The sequence below is a fragment of the Halyomorpha halys genome, unplaced genomic scaffold (genome assembly GCF_000696795.3).
Source record: "Halyomorpha halys isolate HHAL.00 unplaced genomic scaffold, Hhal_1.1 Scaffold389.1, whole genome shotgun sequence".
Lineage (NCBI taxonomy): Eukaryota > Metazoa > Arthropoda > Insecta > Hemiptera > Pentatomidae > Halyomorpha > Halyomorpha halys.
Genome location: NW_027109532.1, coordinates 156842 through 175167, shown reverse-complemented (window position 1 = coordinate 175167; position 18326 = coordinate 156842). Strand labels below are relative to the sequence as shown.

General features: G+C 30.9%; 1 protein-coding gene across 2 annotated transcripts in view; it reads right to left on the bottom strand.

Moving 5' to 3' along the window:
* The window catches only part of stol (stolid), a 203736-nt gene that overhangs the window by 58187 nt on the left and 127223 nt on the right, over positions 1-18326 (bottom strand). The window lies entirely within an intron of this gene.

Below are 18326 nucleotides of genomic sequence, written 5' to 3'. Positions count from 1 at the left end.
TTAAATGTTTTAAGTCTTAATAGCACGTAAACAAGAGAAATTTTCATAATGTATTCATTGTGCCCAAGAAGAATTATTATTGATTTATTTTTTCATTAATATAAAATGTGACAGGAAAAACAAATAAAATATTCTTAGATATATAGATCAGTAGTCCCCCCCTCCCTGGCGTGCCCCAAGCGAATACCACTTCTTGAAAATATTACAAAAAAAGTTAAAATTAGAATAGCTTATGTACCGTGCATTCTAGCTTTTAATCTGCAGTTTTTTTCCTTGCATATTCAACAGCTCTTAGAATAATTGTGCAACAAAATTATTTTGAGGCAGACATGGGTGCCGCGAAATGCTAAGCCCAACTAGAGGATCAGGATAACCGTTGATATAGATTATTGATTTATTTTTCATGAAATAAGTCCCATTAGAACATATTTGAAATAAATGATAATGAATAAGGCCAATCAAATTCATGAATTTTCTAGAATCAGGAATCACAAAGAAGGATTCTTCCCTTATAGGACCGAGGAGAGAAATAAAGTACCGCCCCGTGGAGAATCTTTCACGCCCTCCCCCCCTTTAAAAATTCAATTCAATACAATACTTCACATATAGGCGGAAGATATATTAATACGTTTGTATGATGTTGGATAAGTAGAGAGAAATGCTCTATTCGGTAACGCTTCCCAAATACATCGGGTTGCTATAACACACAACTAACTCATCAATCCATGATTGGATACATTAAACACTAAGGTGTTGATCAAAGATACAAGATACAAGTTTTTTTCTACTTTTTCTTTTTTTCAAACAATAATTAACTATTGGAGAAGTTCGTCGGGGGATGCGGTCAGCAAAGAACCACATAAATAAACAAATCATATTTATTTATTTTATGCCGAGGTTTCGACCTGAGTTTCAGGTCTTCATCAGGGGTTATGGCGTAGAAGGTAGGCCTGTAACAATTAACAAGGTAGGCCTGCAATAATTAACTATTTCCTAAATACAATATACCTCAAATATCTTTTTTTATCAATTTTATTTTTTTTTACCTTTTTCTTTCACAATGTCATATTACATCTACATAATACATATACTGTCTTATAGTTCTGATTTTTCCTTCACAAGTTCCTTAACAGTTTTTCGTTGACTAGAAAGATTATTCTTACTTGGATTTGTTAAAAATGCTTATCTTACGTACAATTTTATTTTTTATCCATTTCGATATTATTTAATTTTTTTTTTTTTATTGCCTTTATTTCGAGAAGTTCTAAATTGGGACTTAAATATTTGACCAACAGTTTCCCCCCAAAGAAAAAAAAATCTGATTAGTTATCCTTGTCTGAAAACTAAGGGTTGATGTTAAAACTCTGAGGAAATTACAATTATTTGATATCCATGTTCAAGATGCTCATCAATATTTAATTTTATAGAACAGGTTTTAGTAAAGATGAGATGGTGAGAACTCTGAGCGGGAATAAAGTGACGAAAGAGTTAGATGGGACTTAAAGTGAGGGGATTTCAAGAGAGGTTCATTGGCATTTTTAATATCAGAGATACTGTCAGCATCCAAAAGACCTGCCATGACAGGGCGGAGCAATTTAGTAAGTTTTAATGTGATGGGGTTGAAATTAGGGATCTCCCGAGGTAGAACTTGTTTCTGACTTGATGTACTTAAGAAATTCTTTCTCGGCAAAGTCGAATATTTAATCAGGATATTGACAAGCTAATGTTTTTGACGCGTAAAAATATACTTACTAAGGAGATGGGATATTTTGCTTCGGTTCAATAACCATCATCCTTCATTTCTATTCTGAACTTTGTCACTTAATCAGGAGGGAATTTAAACTCATATATATTATACTTTATACATAATATAAATTATTTATACTTCATATACTTTTTTTTTTTTGGAGGGGGAGGAAATAACTCTCTTGCTATATGAAATTTATAATTTTTATAATTCTTCTTTATCATTTGATCTACTCTGTTTAATCGATTTTGATGAGGATCATATTGAATAAAATTCCTGAAAACTTCGCAAATATGCTCTCGTTAAATTAAAAAAATAGTGGATTTCAACTTTTTATTTACTGTGCACTAAGAATTTAAAATCATTTCGGCTTGTGTAATATGAGAAAATATAATGGTATAATAATAGCATGACAGGCACTTTTTAAACAAAATTATCTATTAATTTTCCTTTGAATTGAATCCGGTTATCATATTATAAAAAAATTACTACCATGATAGTAATTCACCTTTCCCCGAGCTACTTTACTGCAAAATTTGGACTTTCTTTGATATTTTGCATTTTTGACTCATAAATAATAAAAAGGGAGTCAGAAAAGTCTAAAATTTATGCCTTAGCTTCCTTAGAGTATGAATGAAAATAAAAGCATTAAGGTCTTTATGGTAGTTTGGATTGTAAGGATTGGATACGAGAAGAATTCGAAGGTTTAGTAGAGCCCCAAAGCTCAACTCCGTATGTCCAGATAGGCCTTATTGTAGTAATGTAGATCAGTCTTTTGTAATGGAAGATTAGAACGTTTTTCTAGTGAGTGCGAAATCGACGTGCAGTTTCCTGTCTTTTTAGTCTTGTATGAGGATTCCAAGTTAGTCATTTGTCCAGAATTAGTCCAAGGAGCGGATCTGTTCGTCAGGTGTAAGAGGAATATTACTAAAGGACACTGTAGGACATTCCGTAGGCTTACGACGAGGGATATAGGTGACTAGATAAGATTAGTATATAAATCCTCCAATTTCGACATCATTCTTTAAGAGTTTTAGTGTGGGATTGGGGAGTTTGGGATGCAATTAAAAGGTTTATTATTAACTGAGAGCGAATATGTGTCATCTAGCTCGTTGATTCCTCCTGAATTTGCAAAACATTGACCGCTCAGTTGTGTCTCGGACTTGTGAATCTCAAGGATTTGTGTTTTGGAACCCTCCAATTGCATCCTAACAACTAATTTATATCTCTCATGGAGATTTTAATCTTTCATATTAGTTTAAAATATTTAAATTTTTCCTTGTAGGTTACTGCAGATTCTCATTACAGATGTACATAAAATAAAAATAAACATAAGAATATTACTGGCTTAATCAAAATAAAACCTATAACACATTTATCTTTGCCAAAGAGACCAAATTAGGCTGAGCGTGATTAGCGGGAAAACATATGACCAAGCTGCCACGTGGGAATTGGAAGAGGGTGCGGGAAGATGGATAGGTAGGGCGCCAAAAACTGTGGTTCATTATCAGATCCTCTTTTTAAGATTGTTAAATCGTTTGTAGGATTTATCTATTGAGCCTCACTAATATATGCAATAATAAATCAATATAAATTAAAATGAGGAAAAATATTTGGGTCACATTACAGAGACAATGTTTTAATGTAGAGCTATATAATGATAAAAATTTTTGTAACTGTTACATTACATAAATATTTAACATTATTGGATCATTTCGGCCTTAATTTACATATTGCGCTGAACTTTGTTTAGAATGAGATTTTTATAGGCCGACAATGCACTTTGTTGGATTTATTGCTTAACTATTTTAGTTTACAAAATCAAGTCAGAGTAGTATAATTAGATTCATTTGGAGATCGGCATATGCTACATTTGAATTTGTTTGTATCCGTATCTTACTTTATTGCATATTTATGATTTTCAGCTGTCGTTATAGCTTCTAAGAGTTTTATTCTGAAACTATTTTTTTTTTTTTTTTTTTTGTATTATTTATAATTTAAACGTCCTGAAAATCAAAATATTCTTTTTCCACATCATCACATATTTAGGATAATCATCATTATTTTGACAGTCATTATGTTGATGTTATGATTATGTTGATAGATTCTGTCTTTGATGTATTGTTCTCTATCCCCATAATATATTCGAGGACGGTTTTGACAGTTAATTTTATAAACCACTCCCGCATTTTTATTTTTATCTATTTTCTCTTTGATCTTATTGTTTAAGTTACCGGTTTTATTCGTAGGCATACATCGGACTTTATATTCTTGCACATCATAATTTTTAAAAGGTTTTATTAATGATTTCAGATAACTTGTTGACTTTGTATATTTCGTAACATGTATATTAGGTATTCTCCTATTTTGATTTTTCATTTCTCTAACTCAAATTGTTTTTTATTGTTGTAGCAGAATTCAATGCTTTTCTTATAACATCTATTGGGTATAATTATTTAAAACAGTTTTTATAAATATTTTTTTATAATTCTGATTTTCATTTGATCCGTTAATTATGGCTTTACTTATATTATTAATAATAAAACCGAGACGGAACGGTGCATGTCAGACAGATAGAGCATTTAATAGATAGTACGTGCATTTGGACACTGTTAAAAACTCTCTATTAAAGACACCAAAGAATATTTTCTGACACGTGTTCTTTCGGATGATATAAAACCACCACAAGAGTCATTGTTGAATTTGAATTTAAATTAGATAGCTAATTAAATTAGCTATGGCGTTTCTTTAATCAATAAACTTTATGAGAATAAGGGAAATGATAATTATCCAATATATGTGTATGACAGTGTTTAAAATTATGAAATTCTTTATAAAATTATTTATCAAAACAAATGAGTGATGATTAAATATTTTACATGCACTCAACAAAAAAACATCAAGTCATCAACATCAATATGAATAAAACTAATAGCTGAATCATAATATTTTTTTTTTAATATTCATTGATTGGCTTTTTGCCAATTGCATTGGCCTAGGCAGATGTGACTTGCGTCTGTTTTTAACTTAAACGTTCGCTAGATTAATTTACCATTAAAATTTTTGGTTATAACTGGCTATTTATGTGAGGATGGATGATCAACATGCATTTACTAAGATATATATGCGAAAGAAACCTCTCTCCGAATAACAAACTCAGCGTTACCGACCGTGACTTGATACGAAAAATCAGTAAAAGTAGGGTAAAAATTATTCCATTGACGAGAGACCAATACATTTTTATTCGGAGTTTGTATTCGTGAATTATTTATAGGAATAATATTTTATTCGCATAAAAATACGACTAAATAATCTGAATACTTTCATATTTCATATAGGTTTGAAATAAAATTTCAGTCGAATAAAAAATTAGTCGAATAAATATTTAATCGAATAACAATTAATTGTTTTTTTTAATTCGCTTATTTTTTAAGTTTTCTGATTTATAATGTATGAGGGTCTCATTAAATATTTTCAGACGAGTGGAAAACGAAAATGCTATGGATTTTAAGATCACGAAGAACTTTCAAGAAGAGAAGTTCTTTTATATGTTTTGAGATATGCAGATTATGAAAATGAATCGATTTTATGATCGCATGCACGTGTATCGATTTATTTTATTTTTTCTGATTTCTAACATAGTCTATTTGTATGTTTAAGGATTAGCATAAAATGAAAATGTTAGCGATTAAAATAAATCGACTCATTTTCTGCAAATCCTAAAACATATAAAGGGACTCTAATATAGGCGTTGATGACCAGAGGGTTTTACGCCTTTAAGCAAAAAATCAACAACAACAACAACAAGGGACTCTAATATGTTAGAAATCAGAAAAGTTAAATTAAATTGTTCCGGGATAAAAAAATCTATATCATTTTCATATTCTGCATATTCTAAAACACATAAAGGGATTCACATATGTTAGAAATCAGAAAAGGTAAAATAATTCGATACGGAATCTTATAATCGACAGCATCTTCATTTTCGGCATCACCTAAAATATATAAAGGGACTCTAAAGGTGGATCCACATGTTGGCCGCTCGCCATGGCTCGGAGGCTCGTACAAATGCTCGTCGAGCCAAGTGCGGGCCATCCACATGTCAGTGTTATTCAGAGAGGCAAACATGGAGGACGTTGAAGTGATTTCAGCAATTGCCCTAGGATTATATTATTTTTATTACAAAAGAAAACGTAAAATACGACAAATAAGATGGTGGATGACAACAATTCACAAAAATCGGACTAGATAAGCTTAAAATTAAATAAAAATTAATTAAACTCATCTTTTATTTTAACTTTCATAATTGTCCTGTTGTATATATAATCTTGTAAAAAATGTATACAATGGAAGATTAGATTGTAAAGATATACTAATACGTTTATTCTTCTTCCTGTATAAAGAATTAACCTATTGGGTATTGTGTTATTGAAGTCAACTTATTGTATTAACTATTTCAGCCTGTGGGACTGAAAGTGGTGCAAGTCATTTTTTATTTATTGTAAGAATTTCAATTGTTTATAAATGTTATTAAACGATGTATTTAGTTAAGAAATATGTTATTTTAGTGCATATTGTGTACTTGAACAACATATGAAAAGTGACAGCTCTCAGTTGCAACTAGACAAAGAACAATGGTGGAGACGCTACAAGAGCGCCCTCACGAACCCCTTTGATCTGTGGCCAAAAGCCAAGCCACCCATCCACATGCTCGTGTATGTCTGAGTTCGCCATGGCTCGGCCAACATGTAGAGGCCCCTTAATAGGTTAGAAATCCGAAAAGTCAAAATAAATCGATATGCGGGCGTGCGATCATAAAATCGATTGCAATTTAATTTTTTGTATCTGAGAAAACAATTAAAGAGACTGATATGTTAGAATTTAGAAAAGTTAAAATAAATCGATACAGGATCTGAAAATATATAAAGGGACAGCCATAGATCTGTAAGACAAATACTTTTAAAATACGAAAAACAAGACCATTTTCAATTTTATAATTATATTTGATTGAAATTCTACGGATACAAATGTATTTGGAATTTCAGTTTTATTTATTTTTTTTCGAATATAAGATTATTCGTGTAGAAAATGCACGAATACAAGTGTATTCTATATGTTATTTCGTCAATCAAATAATTTTCGCCCAACTCTGTGCAAAATTACGCCAAACAGAGCTCGTCGAGAAGATAAATAAAACTAAATGATAACTAGCCACTATTATAAAACAAAAAATGCTTCGGGCTCGTGGAAATATCCTTCCATGACACGTGTCTGTTTGAATATAATAAATACCAGCACAATTTCAAATATTTCACTGTTTTCCTAAAATAGTGGTACTTCCTACAAAAAAAAATGTTTTGGTTTTATGTAAAAATGGACGCGTTTCAAAGAAATTACCGTAGACAGTGTTTCTTTCTCTACTGCTATTCCTCTATAGACTATTACATATTTAGTAGTTATTAAAAAGCATCCACAGTTTACGGTACAATATAAATACGTCCAATGCGAAATAAGATAGTTTTTTTTTTTTTTTTTTACCGATGTGCAACTATTCAAGCATAGCAGCAATGTATTAAATTATGTATGCAATGTATTCTCAACTCACTGGTTCAATTAATAACAAGTAAAATGAGTATAAAAAGTATATGACTATACAACATATAACTATTGTGTATTTCAAACACATTTATTGGTTGAAGACAAGCTAATTATTTATTATGTTTTTATTGATGAGTTATAATAGAATCTGTCACAATTTAGGGCAATAAGTATTGGTGTTCTAAGTATTCATTCATACATTATATACAGAAAAAAAATGTAAATATTATCATAGTAATAACAAAACTGAAAAAAAAATAGTAATAATAATAAAATGAAATAAAGTGAATAAAAGAAATTACAGTTACGATGCATTTAAAACACAAATATGTATTGATATAAACAATATAGTAGAATAAAACTGATAAAATAATGACAAAATTTATATAGAAGATAAAGAAATTTTTATTTAAAATTTATTTCTTGATATTTACAACTATACATAAATACATCAAGTAAATTTGAGGAAATTATAATGGTATGGTACAAGCATATAGAAAAACTACCCATTGGTAGCACTCTAAAACATTTTTACAATATAAGGTCTCGAGGCCATATTCTTTTCAGACGCCTCGGAGGATTGTCCTTAATAAAAGAGGAAGCAAGATTAGAAATTAATGGGTTTGAGTGGTTAGGGAGTTTGTAATGGAAGGATTGATATCTGGTTCGGGCTAGAGAAGGTTACAAATGGAACATTAAGGTCTTTGTGGATGATTTTATTTGAGACAAAGTAGGGAGCATTTTGGATTTTACGAAGGATTTTGTATTGTAAGGATTGGATACGAGAGAATTCGAAGGTTTAGTGGAGCCCCAAAGCTCAACGCCATATGTCCAGATAGGCTTTATAGTTGTCATGTAAGTCAGTCTTTTGTAATGGATTGAAAGTTAGGACCGCTTGTTTAGTAAGTTCTGTAATAGTCAAAATCGACGTGCAGTTTCCTGTCTTTTCAGTCTTGTGTAAGGATTCCAGGTTAGTCGTTTGTCCAGATGTATAAAGAAAATTAAATTTAATTGACAATGAAATATATACACATTCACACCATTACAAACCAATTATATACAATAATGTCAAGTGTGAAGTAATAACTAGTCATAGGGCCATGTCGTATTTACAACTAGGAGGATTAACAGGGACCGATTGTTAGGTTAAATATATTTTAAATAACAAATAAATTATCAATGGTATTATATACATTATAATTGCTAAGGAAAATCAAGTGAAAAAAAGAAGAAAACCTGATCTTATATTCAAAATTAAATCACAAACTGAATAGAACAGAAGTTGTTGAAGTATACGGAATAGGAGAAAATGCTCTTAACTACCATCAATGAGACAGTCAACAGGTGGAAAAGAGCCGAGAATTATTAAAGAGGATAATTGTAGAGGGTGCAAAAAGCGGCATGCGGGATAATAGGATCTGCAATAAAAAAAGAACAGCCTGGAGGACCAAAAACATAAATGAAAAGATCAAAAAGAAGAAACTAAGATGGGAACTGTATCTCAAAACCAGTGCCGATGCAGACTAACGGCTCTTTGAGTGACAGAAAATAAAAACAAAAGAAGTCGTTTCAGAAGGAAAAGGAACAACTTGAAATGATCCGAAGTCTATTCGAATTATGTTTAAAAAGAAAGAACCTATACTAAAGCATATTGAAGACTAGGAGGAAGGAGTTTAGTCCTTGAATGCAAAAGAAAAACAAATTTCATTTTTAGTATAGAAAAATTCTTTATTTGGGGAAGAATTTTCTACAAAGTAATTGCAAGTAACAATAGTGGTTGCTATAAATTATATAAATATATATATACGAGTATATTTAAATTATGGTAGGACAAGGCTTTCTCCCTATGTAAATAAACACCTATAATGTGTATAAGGAGCATTACAGAGAGAATAAACTAGTATCATTCCAGTAAGCATGCGTTTATATTCTGTTATCTTTTCCTTTTTTTCCTTATATATATACAGATAATAAATCAAACCACGACGGATCAGGGGTGCTGCACTTTGTAAGGAATTACTTTTACTAGACTAACGGTTTTTCAAGGAGGTGAATTGGGCAGAATCAGGCAGGACGACCCAATTTTTCCCCAAATAAGGGGAATTTTCCCCCTTTTACGAAGCTGGGTGGATCTCGGAGGGTCCCTGGATTTATATATATGAGAAAATATGAGATTCTATTTGTTCACCATTAGGTTCAACCGTAAACTATGTACACAGTATTGAAACGACAGTGAGTGATAACGCAAGTAACAGTTTAAACAAATAAAATTGCCAGCTGTTGACATTTTACAATGACAAATGGTCTCGATAGAAATATTCTGTATTATTATCATTTGGTCTCGTCATTGTTCTCGAATATTTTATTATACAGGTTAAACCTCTTCGTGTTTGTAATTTGACTTCCACTTGTTTTGAAATAACTGTCGATGATATACCATAACTGTAGGTTTTTGAAAAAAACCTATTGCTGGCCCGCCTTCCAATTCCGAATCCCTAGTGTGGCTGAGCAACTAAATTAGAACACAGTCTTATTTATTTTCTAAATGGGTTAAGATTGAAGCCAGTATAATCCCTTTATTCGGAAAGATTACAAAGTGCTGGAGTTTCTCCAAGAATTTCAGTGCCATTTCATATTCATTGTTTGAAAAAAAAATGGCAAATAAGAAAAAGATGTTTTCAAATTATCTTTAAATTATGTACGTATTTTGGGCCATATACGCACAGTTAAACTGTTCTCTATCTGTGCGACCTCATTTATGAGTGATGACTGAAGCTATTGGGAATGGTTTTCGGCCGACCATCCGGTTTTTTGACTAAGCTTCGGTATGTCACCTCCAACCGACTCTTCCGTTTTCCGTTCAGTTTTAATTGCTTGTAAATATCGTTGATTGTATCTATGAAGATGAAGAACTTTTTCATTGGAACGTACAGGTCCCTGCTTGCATTGTCGTATTTAGAATAACCGTGCTACAGCGATAAATAAAAAAGGCTTTATGATCTCTTTACTGAACAGATAAGAACAATAAACTCTTAAAACTATTTTGAAAAATATTAACATTCATTAGTGCTTCTGGCGAGAACTACTTAAAATCGAAGAAAGGGAAAAGTTCACAGTTTCTGCAAAAAGTCCCATCAATATTTTACTTTGATTAATAAAGCCCGAAGAAAACTTGTCGTGTATCAAAGAGACACCATGAGCGGCTGACTCAATCTTCGGTGAGTATTTATGTATTTGTATCATTTATCTAATGCTAATTTTATAGATAGTATTAAACATATATTTGCTATATAGCTTACAATATATAAATCTTGTTCAACTAAGACTCTCTAATAAATACTTCAACAAAATCACATTCATGAACGTACATAATCAAACCACTTAGCGGAATCAGTATATGTAATTTAATAATGCCTTTTTCGTAAACTAGTAAGCTGTCCAATTTAGAAAGCCTACTGACAACAATATATTACCCAATACAATAGAATCCAGATCAGTGAATTATTAATATAATCCTATCACTGTACTGACCATGCACTTAAGCATCTGTACTCCGTAGGCCCACTCGGCACCGCAGGCCATAGGGCCATTTTAGTTATGACCTAGGCGAATTTATGTCTGCAGTAGTAAAGATTTTTTATTTATTTATTATTATTATTTTTATATAGGCCCGATGCGGTTATTATCTTGGTGTCCTGGGATGTTTTATTATACTTTTTTTTTCACTGAGGGTCGGGAATCCCTTCCTCACTTCAACCCAGTTGGATCTTTTGTCAGTTACCCCTCTTTCCACTAGATATCCCATTTGAATCCTATGCTTCTTATGAAGCTCAATAATTCTTTTGGTTTGTTCTAGAAATATCTTCAGGTTCCATTCTGCCCTGTCCCAAATACTGTAATCTTCGGAAGGCAAGGGCTTCACATTCACACAGAATGTGCTGTGCCTTTTCTTCGTCTTCCATACATAGACGACAGGTGGAATCCTCCACCAGCTTCATCTTCTTAAGATGATATTTTATGGGCCAGTGGCCCGTGAGGAGTCCTATTATCGTCTCAGTTCATTTCTAGTAAGGTTACGGTAAAATTTTGCCTTTTTCTCTGATATTTTAATGAATAGCTTGGATTGATTCATACCTGGTTTCAGCGTCCAGTATGTTTCCTTCTCTTTATGTTCCCAGGAGTCAACCACTTTCCTGATTGCACTTCCAGATATGTTGCAATATGGCTCAGGGCCAATAAGCATCATTTCTGATCCTTTCCTAGCTAGGGTATCTGTCATCTCGTTTCCTTATACTTGCTTAATACCTTAACCTTAATAAACTTGGTGTTTCGTTTTGATTCCCTAATCGAAAAAGAAAAGAAAAAAACTTAAAAATAATTTTTTTGTTCAATATTAAAAAAAACACTTACAAGATCGCTTGTATTGTTCGACAAAGTATCTTGGTTGCATTACTTTGAACTAACAAACAAAGATCGGAACTAATTAAATTTTATAAAAATTTTTTGAGCAAACCTTTTGAAGTCTCTGGTTTCCTGGAAGCGAGAATTAGTTCAAACATTATCGAGTATTTCTCGCTGAAAACGGGTACTTCCAAGCTTGTAGGAGGTTAATTGTTATCGGAGAAATCAGGAGTACGAATATATTGAGTTTTGATAGAAAAATTCTCAAATTTCAAATTATTTTATACTTTACACTTTGGGTCACTGGTACCAGTCATGAGTGGTGAAACTTAGAAGGATATTTATTTTCTGCCAAAGTCCAAATCCAACTTTACTATAACGTTTGGATGTATTTTCAATTTTTCACTTATTGGATAGAGAACTGTGCATTTCCTTCCTTATATATATATTACAAATTAGGTTCAAAAGACCAACTCTAGTCCTGAATATTCATATATATATATATATATATATATATATATATATGAATAAATCGGTACCATTACTAACCATGAAGGGTCAGGGTTGCGCAGTATTTTGTAAGGAAGTACTGTTACTAGGGGGTGATTTCGTTAGAATCATGCAGGACCATCCAATTTTCCAAAATAAGGGTAACCATTTTACGAAGCTGGGTAGACCTCGGAGGTTCCCTGAATTTATATATATGTGAATATATTCTATCTGTTCGCTTTTAGGTTTAACCGTAAACCATCTACACAATATTGGCACGGCAGTGAGTGATAACACAAGTAACAGTTTAAACAAATAAAATTGCCAGCTGTTGACATTTTACAATGATAAATGGTCTTGCTAGAAATATTCTGTATTATTCTCATTTGGTCTCATCATCACTGTTCTCAAATATTTTGTTGTACAGGCTGCTCTTCGTGTTTTTTATTCGACTTCCACTTGTTTTGAAATAACTGTCGGTATAGATGCTGGTCTTATTACATTCTTGGTTTCCAGATATATAGAATCCTTAAACGTTGAGGAACTTTTAAATAATAAAATTAGGAATACAAATTTAAGTAGGAATACAATTTTTTAAAAATCTCCAGTGTGTTTGAACACAAAGATTAGAATTGAATAACCTACGACATAAATATGATAATTATTTTCGCTAAATAAGTAATAAATTTTCTTTACGACACTTTATTTGAAGTTCAACATATGATATAACTAGTAGAACAGAAGGAACTGTTAAACAAAAAACTGATACGCACTCAGTTCTGTTAATCGTTCAGTTTTTTCTCTAAATTAGAATTCAGATAAAAGTACATTGATTTATCACTGAGAGAAAAATGTGATTACATTAATTTAGTACCTTTTATTGTTTAAATAGTATTTAAATTAATATGATGTGAATTATTTTATGAAATAAAAGCTCTCAACCGTGGTTACTAACAATAACAGAGAGAGACATGCTTTATTTTCAAGCTATGCTGTCCAAATAAATAAGTTTGCTACATATACAGCACATATATAGATCCACTGGACAAAATATAAGTGTTTTTTTATTACTATTTTTTAATAGATTTTGATTTATTTTCACCTCTATATTACATTCTTCTACATTTTTTCCTCTAATCATTTCTTCGATTTCATTGTTTGATAACCTTACTTGTTACTGAGAACTTCTTAAGTTTCTTTCCAGGAACCTCTGTGGTTTCTTATTTACGGAAAGGGTGTTTTGGTTTTGTTATTTTAATACGTTTAAATTTATTTTATACAATCAACAATGTATTTCTCTTATTTTTCATGAAGAAGAAAATCAATTGGCGAGTAATAACTGCATGGGATCCATGCAGAGCATAGGCGGAATACTATAGCTTAAAACAATTATAACACTATATAAAATATTTTTCTATTTCCTAATTTTTCTGAATTTGAACAACAAACCTACACATTTTAGTAGCGATTAGATGGACCAGAAGGAAATTATAAGGTTTTAAATTAGGATACAAATAAAAAATAATATCTGTACTAGCACAACCCATGGAAGGATTCAGTACTATCTTAGGAAGTACTGTTTCTTAAACAAAGGTTGTACAAGGAGGTGGTTTGTTCATGATCGCGCTCAACTACCAGATTTTTCCCCAATTAAAAGTACCAACAAGCCTTATGAGGCTGGGTGGACCCTAGAGGGCTCCCTGAACCTACAGGGTTGACTCACTGCTACAATAAAAGAAAAATTATTATCCGATACAAAAAAATTCGAACTCGGGTCCTTTGAATTAGTAGTGCAGTGCCTTACTCGTTGAATCACCCGTCTGCCTTTTAAATATGGAGTAATCGAAAATTTACGTCGGACGAATGAAGTTATTGCATCAAATGTCGACTAACGTTGGATTTACAGGTTATTTAAAACTTGATTGACACTTTTTTTTCTAGAGTTTTGAAATGCAACTTGATAGTTCTTATTTATGGTAAGTTTCTTTTTGTATTGAAGTCGAATTTAATTTGTAAAATCTTCTTCTTCTGCGTAGTACAGTTAACTGTGGAATTTCAAAAAGGAAATGGTATTTTCAATGAAAAGTTCTTGAAAAGAATCTAATTTTTTTTTTCTTTTTCGGCCAAGACTCCCATTGGAGTCCTATACTGCCTAACCATAGTTCTTCACTTTGTGGGACCGCCACTTAATGAAAAAAGTCGACGTCCCAGGCCGGATTCGAACCGGCACCGCTAAAAGACATCAAATTGGTAAGACTGTGTCCTAACCACTGAGCTATGGGCGGCCCAAGAATCTAATTCTAAAACGATTTTATATAGCTAATTTTTCCAGATCTAACGTCCTGAACGCGTATATCTTCAAAAAACAACAAAGCATTTTTTACGGTTTCTTACGATTTGCTGGAAAACAATAAAGAATATCGGAAGATCGCTTATTGACCGTTTGTAATAATAAAAGGGAGATGGAGCTGGTGCGATCAAACAGAAATATGAAAAAACAAGAATATCGAAAAAATAAAGAATATTAAAAATATTAAAAAAAAGTAATAATAAATAATAAAAATTGAATTAAATTTTTATTATTAAATTTCCCGTAATAAAATATTACAATAAATAATTTAAGTATCGTCGGCCAGTCAAAAATACATAAATGCCTGAAGACAAATATTATGATAGGTGGTTCTTAAAAATAATAGTACAAGAGCCGGTGTGAAAAAAGGCAGTTATTTCACTCTAATTTTTAATTACTTTAATGAAAACTGTATAATTACTACTCAAAATTGAAGAGTATACCAGGTATAGGTAGGGGGAATAAAAAATGGCGGCTGAAACGTTGATTTCAAGACGTCAAAAAAAAACAATACTTTTTCATTGGGAGCTCTATATTTTTAAAACCACCAAAAACTCTTAAAAAACAAAGAGAACATTATTTAAATTAAAATAAATTTTCTAAAACTTGAGCCCTTTTAAAGCTATTTACGTTTTATAGTTCTCGAGAAATAAATTCACTATTTACTGATGTTCCAGTGGATTCTTTATGAAACGTTGCAATTTAAAAAGCTATATCTCGAGAAGTATTAAAAACATAAATAGCACCATTAGGGCTATCATTAATTTAAATGATGTTCTCATAGGTTTTTTAGGGTTGTTGGTAATTTTAAAGATTAGAGAACAACGAATGAAAAAATAATTTTTTTTGTTGTTCAGACAAAATTTCATGTGGGAAATGCATATTCATATGCAAATATCTTAAAAACTACTATCCCTATGAAGATAAACGTTATAAATTACTTTATAGCATATTAAACTAGCTTTAATTTAAGTGCATCTAGACATCTGTACGTTGTATCATTTTTGAAATATGGATTTATTAAAATAAATTTACTAAATACTGATTTTTTAGTACGGTTTTTATGAAATGTTGCTTTTTAAAAAGCTATGTATGGGGAATTATTTAACATAAATAGCTCTATTAGAGCTTATATTTTAGAAAATTTACTCTACTTTAACTGGTGTTCTCTTAAGTTTTCTAATGCTGTCGGTAGTTTTAAAGATATAGAGCTCTGAATGAATTTTTTTTGTTTTTAGCGTTTTGAAAAAGCTGCCATCTTTTATTCCCCCTACCTATACTTTGCAGACTCATCAATTTTGACTAGTAATCATACATAGTTTTCATAAAAATCATAAAAAATTGAGATGAGATAAACTTCCTTATTTCTCCTCTTGGGCTCTTGTACTTTAACGACGGTTTTGGTGTACTTTCACGTTTGTTCCATATTCCACTCAGCGTGCCCGAAAGTTGTAAAAAATCAAGACAAATACTTGGTGTTTTATGGCGATTGGGAAGGTTCCCTTTTATAGTTATCCAACGGTAAGGGCACGAGGGGTAGACTGAAGCTTAAGTGGGAGGATTATGTCAAGACTAATTTTGTGAATATGTGTATTCAATTCATTATTATATAATTTTTTACGGCTTCAACGTAGTATATTACATTGTTCAAAAATCACGGGTTTCACGCCATTTTTCAATTTTGCCACTTTTTCAAAGTTGCTCGATTTAACTAATATTTTAATTTATATATAATCTTTTAACTTTATTAAACTGATGTTATTAGATTAACAGCTCTTACTATACATCAATTTTTAACAATTTTAAAAACATTATTATTAATAATTTAAGATTATTAATAATAATTCCACATATCCTAACAAATTCCAAAGATATGACAGAAAACAAAATAATTAATAAAAAAAATTATGGATTCAATTACATAAAGGGTGTATCGGATGATATACAGAAATCATTTAAAGATTATGACGTTGATGAATATTTATGATTACTTTATATGTTAGAGACCAAACAATAAAATTAAAAAGTATTATAGAAAATTGGAGGACAAAATTGATAAAAAAGTCGATCAGGGTTGGTATATAAAATTCCTTGTTCAAATTTTACAGCTGTATATATATATGTGAAACTAAGCAATTGTTAGGTGATATAATGTATAAAGGATACCAATAAAACATCACTAGTGCAGCACGTAACTAAAAACCAACACAAATTCAACCTTGATAATACAATAATTTTACTATACGAAAATAATATGCTCAAAAGAAAAATAGTTGAGTCTATTTAAATATCAGGGAACATCAATTATATAGTGAATTTTAGAACAAATACAAGAAATGTGAACCAATACTATGCAGGGATTTTAAGCAAATTTAATTTATAAAAATTATGTTAAAATTTTATGTTCCTACTTGCAATTAATTAGCTTAGATATGAATTTTAATGATAAAAAATATTAAATTTTAGACATAAATACAATTTGAAATAAATCAATTATAAGCCTGACCTGATTGTAAGGATAGGTTAACAATAATTTGTTGATAGTGTTAAGTTGATTTAAAATTAAAAATTAATGACATTGTGACATAATAGGTAACTAGGAATAAGCTAAGGTAAGCTTATTAATAATTAATATGATTCCCTATTAATTTATTGTTTTATAGGGTGATTTGACTGATATTAATGACCTGGGCAGAATAACCTGAAATGTTTTTTTTAAATATTTGGATGTGAGGTGTAAGTTTATATTTATTATTAAATTAAATTATTAATAATAGTTTCGTTGCTAAAAATGAATATACAATAAAAACTGTTAATTGTTAGATTGTCCTTGGGGGTGGCCGAATTGGCTGAAACATTGGACTGTTTAAGAATTAATAAATAGTGTTGAGACTTGACCTGGGTACCAATTAATTTATTTAAACTAATATTTTAACTTAAGTCTCCTCTTCCCGTTTTCAATAAATGTTTGGAAGATGATTAAGAGGAAGAAAACATGCTTCATTTAGTTGGCAGGTATTCCGTTTTAAATATTAAGATGAATGTATGTTGACTGGAAAAAAAAAAGTGTAATAAAGATTTTAAATGGTAAATGTTGGAATTTTATTTTTGTTGATCAAATCTGCTTTAAATCTAAAAAAATAAAATAGTGAGTTCCAACGTTATAACTAAATAAAATGAGTTTTATTTGGGAAATATAAGCCACAGAAGATATCACTGGCTGGCGTGTAAAAAAAAAAAACATTTTTTTCTATTTAATTCTAACAGTTTTGTTAACTATTATTTGTTAACTACTAATACGGCTCTTGTCTTGGATCCGACGGTAAGATTTGAAAGTAATGACCTCGAACAGGAAGGTGGAGTGGAAAGGGAAAAAAAGAAAATATATGAAAAATGCGTCCCTTTCCTTAAAGAAAAATTCCGCGAGACCTTCGGAGAGAGTTCACCGTGAGAGGCCTCTGGTTTGGATCTCGCGGAACAATAAATATCAGATAGAACAAGGAGCTTCTTAGAAGACCTAGGTGTTAGGATTGGGGATATTGCGATATTGGCGGAAAATATTATTTTGGACTCCCTGGGGATCATACACCTTCACCCGCATGGGAATTAGCTCGGAGATTATTCTTTGTTTTATTTATTTATTTTAATATGTTGACCTCTCTATTTGTGTGTTTTAACGTATTTATTCATTAAATTATTTTATTTTATTAGTACTATTTTTTTAAAAAACTTTTTATCCAT